Source organism: Haliotis rufescens, unplaced genomic scaffold (genome assembly GCF_023055435.1).
Source record: "Haliotis rufescens isolate VD_foot unplaced genomic scaffold, xgHalRufe1.0.p SCAF_12, whole genome shotgun sequence".
In the NCBI taxonomy this organism is placed as follows: Eukaryota; Metazoa; Mollusca; class Gastropoda; order Lepetellida; family Haliotidae; genus Haliotis; species Haliotis rufescens.
This window is the reverse complement of record NW_025963802.1, coordinates 23,622,013-23,625,945: the sequence shown is the minus strand read 5'-3', so window position 1 is coordinate 23,625,945 and position 3,933 is coordinate 23,622,013.

The window sequence follows — 3,933 nt, the reverse complement described above, 5'->3', positions numbered from 1 at the left end:
CCAATGACACCAGGGTTCTATTCTCCAATTTTTCTGGTTCCCAAGAAAAACTGTCCTCAACTACGTCTCATCTTCAACATGAAAACCTTCAACAAACTATACCTAGAGACTCCTCCACACTTTCGCATGACATCAATCGCTCTACTACGAACGATTATTCATCCCAGCGACTTCATGATCAGCCTAGATATACAAGACGCGCACTTACACGTCCCTATCCTACAAGAGCACCGCCATTTTCTTCGGTTTGTGTTCATAGGCCAACACTACCAATGGCGAGTGCTCCCATTTGGAATTTCTTCGGCCCCGTAGCTATTTACTCGCCTCACAAAACCCATCGTCAAGTTCCTACACACTCGAGGCATCATCTTCGAAACGTACATCGACGACTGCATTCAAGCCAACAAGGATTCGAACACTCTACTTTATCACCTCGATTTCTCTCAACGCCTTCTTCATCAACTAGGTTGGATCATCAACCCCAAAAAGTCCGAAACTATTCCAACACAACGTCTCCAGTTCATCGGAGCCCTTTTTGACACGAGTCTGGGCAAGATGTTTGTACCCCAAGATCGTTGGGAGAAAATCCAAGGCCTCGTTCCATTGGCACTCAAACAGCCAATTTCCTTACGTCAATGACAACAACTTCTCGGTCTCCTAACATCAGCACAAGCCCTCACCAAGAGAGGTCAACTTCACTTACGGCCAATCCAGTGCTTCCTCAAGCCCTTCCTTCAGGACGACGATTGTCAGGTTCTAATATCTCTTCCAAACCATCTACACCCACACCACAACTGGTGGTTAACTCCATCAAATGTCTGCGAAGGAGTCTCCTTGCAACCATTCAGCCCGACCCTCCACCTGTTCGTCGACGCCTCAACCGTCGGATGGGGAGCTCATTGCCAAGACCTACAAGTGGCAGGGCGGTGGTCATTAGAAGAAAGCCAGCTTCACATCAACAATCTAGAGTTCAAAGCAGTGATTCTGGCAGTGTCTCATTGGTCAACACTCCTTCAGTCCTCCACACTAATGATTCAGTCAGACAACCTATCGGTCGTGTGGTACATAAACAAGATGGGATCCACGTCACTTCTATCTCTAGCACTCGACTTCTTCAAACTGATCAACTCACTCAACATTCAAGTTCGAGCGAGACATATTCCTGGCATCGCCAACGTCATAGCCGACTCCCTGTCACGACCCGACAAACCATCTCCCACGGAATGGCGTCTACATCCCGTGATTTTTCAGTGGATTTGCCAGTTATTTCCGTGCCCAGACGTCGACCTCTTCGCAACCCGCTTCGATACTCAGCTATCCCAGTTCGTATCTCCTATCCCAGACCCCCTAGCCTGGGACCACGATGCGTTAGCAATCCCATGGGAAGGACTACATGCTTACGCCTTTCCCCCAACTGGCATTCTACATCGGGTTCTACAGAAGATATCAACGACCAATCGCCTCACTCTACTTTTGGTCGCGCCCTACTGGCCAACACGCAGTTGGTTCATAACGCTCATTCGTCTCGCAGACAGAAAGTTTTACCATCTACCTCTAAGGGACGATCTTCTGCATCAACCACACTCTCAGCTCCGTCATCCGTCGCCAACAACCCTCAATCTATGCGTTTGGCGCATTTACAGAAATCATTGATAGCTAAGGGTTATTCTGAACGAGTGGCCAAGACCATTGCGAGGCCGCACAGGTCATCTACTAAAGCACTATATGACCATAAATGGAAGGCATTTGAATCGTATTGTCATTCACATGACATTTCCACACCTGCCACGGCATCCCCGCAACAAATTGCTGAATACCTTCAATATCTTCGATCATCTTGTAAACTAAAAGGTTCGACTCTAGCTACGTATTTAGCTGCGATCAATTCTGTCATCGCAACTACAACGGACACTAAGATTTCAACAATCGCCGAATTACAATCATTGATCAGATCGTACAAGTTTCACGTTTTCGACCACCAACTTGGGATCTAAACATCATACTTCGCCATCTAACGTCGGCCGAGTACGAACCTCTCGCCTAGAAAGATTTCTAACACATTTCTTTGAAGCCATTTTTTCTTCTGGCCCTTGCAACGGCGGCTCGAGTGAGTGAAATTCACGCTTTGGACGTCAACAGAGTGCGTTTCGAACGAACTGCACATGGGAAAGTATTTTTGGGACTACGATGGGAGTTCATCGCCCAAAATCAACTCCCTGGTCAACCCGATCGACTATTCAGTATCCCACCGTTGACTGCCCTCTTAAACCCTGACAAGACATATCGTTGTGTCCGGTACGTGCACTTCGAATCTATCTGGAAGCGGCGAAACCACTTCGTCGATTACGTAAGAGGTTATTCATCCGGCTTTCTGCGGCAGCTACTACGGAGGTATCCCGTACCACAATCTCGTTTTGGATACGCTCAGTGATCCTTCGAGCCTACACCTTCGCTGGCCTACCTGCTCCAGTCGCATCTAATCCTCACGAAACCCGTGCTGTCGCTTCCACCATGGCACTTCACAGTAATTGCTCCTTGACCGCAATTATGGAGGGATGTTTTTGGAAATCCGATACCGTGTTCGCATCCCATTACCTCCGAGACATCTCAGTGACGGACGTTCAAGGCCTTCACCAGTTTGGACCCTTGGTACTCGCACAACAGATCTCCAAGACACACCTGCGCAGATAGGGAGATGTATAACCAGATTTTCATTACATTACATCCATCTCTATTTATAATAAACATTTGTCATGATTATTGGTGTTTATTGTATTCATTCGGGCTTCCCAGACTGAGTATCCGGTTGGAGGGTATAATCACTCGTCTGTAGAGACCTTGGTCTTCAACTTGAAGTCGTCATAAGACGCGGCCGATTTCGGTGTCCCGATCCCTTATTTCAAACACCTCTACTTTAGGTATGTGTGTAACGGATCGATGATCCTTTTGTGGATATTGTTGATCGTTTCCTCTTCTCGTTTTTTACCCATGATTCAATCACTGACATGATTGAGGGTTTGACGAAGCGATAAAAGAGATGCCGAGCGGGTCCAACCTATCGTCCTCTGGAGATAGGAATACCCCGTCTTGTAGATTCGACGCCTGGATGTATACTCTCTCGAATATAAGTCGTACTCGTTCGTTTTAGACATGCGATTACGCTTGATTACGTTTGAACATGTTACACATGTTGTACTGGACTTTGTGTTTCAGTTGTTCACGTATCAGGATCTCAACATTCTTTGAGAGTGTTCTTCTTATCCTGTCTACGAGTTGTTGTTTTTGTGTGTTGTTTTTTTGTTTTTTGTCTTACGACACTTAACTGTGTTACTGTATTAAGTATTGTACCACTGTTAAGTTCCAGCTTCCTCGTAAATAACCTACGGTTGTGATCTATAGACAAGGGAGTTGCGCCCCACCATCCAACCGTGGGATAAAATGCATAGTGTCAGATAGGATGAGTTTAAAAATTTGAAAATTTTATTATAAATTGTATATTTATATACTAATCCTAGCTCACACGTTATATGCCCACCCGTCCATCCCCACATCGCAATTCCTTAGTCTATATGCTCTTGAAAGAGAATGAGTTGACTGGGATAGACACGTGATCAGTGCAAGAAGGTCAACCAGCATGCATAGCGCGCATCACCCAGATCTGGGAGGTGACCGTGACGATGTGAGGTATGACAGGGTTAATTAACTTTAGGCGCTGGAAACTTTTATTTCAGACACGTTTCCACTCAGAATCGAAAGAAGAAAGAGAAATGCATAGTGTGAGATAGGATAAGTATATAAATATACAATTTATAATAAAATTTTCAATTTGTCTTATGGATGGGTTATTTATTATATGTTAGTAAACACAACATAAACTTGCGTTATTAATGAATTTCAGTATATATCGCGCCCTTGTGATATATCCTTGACTGC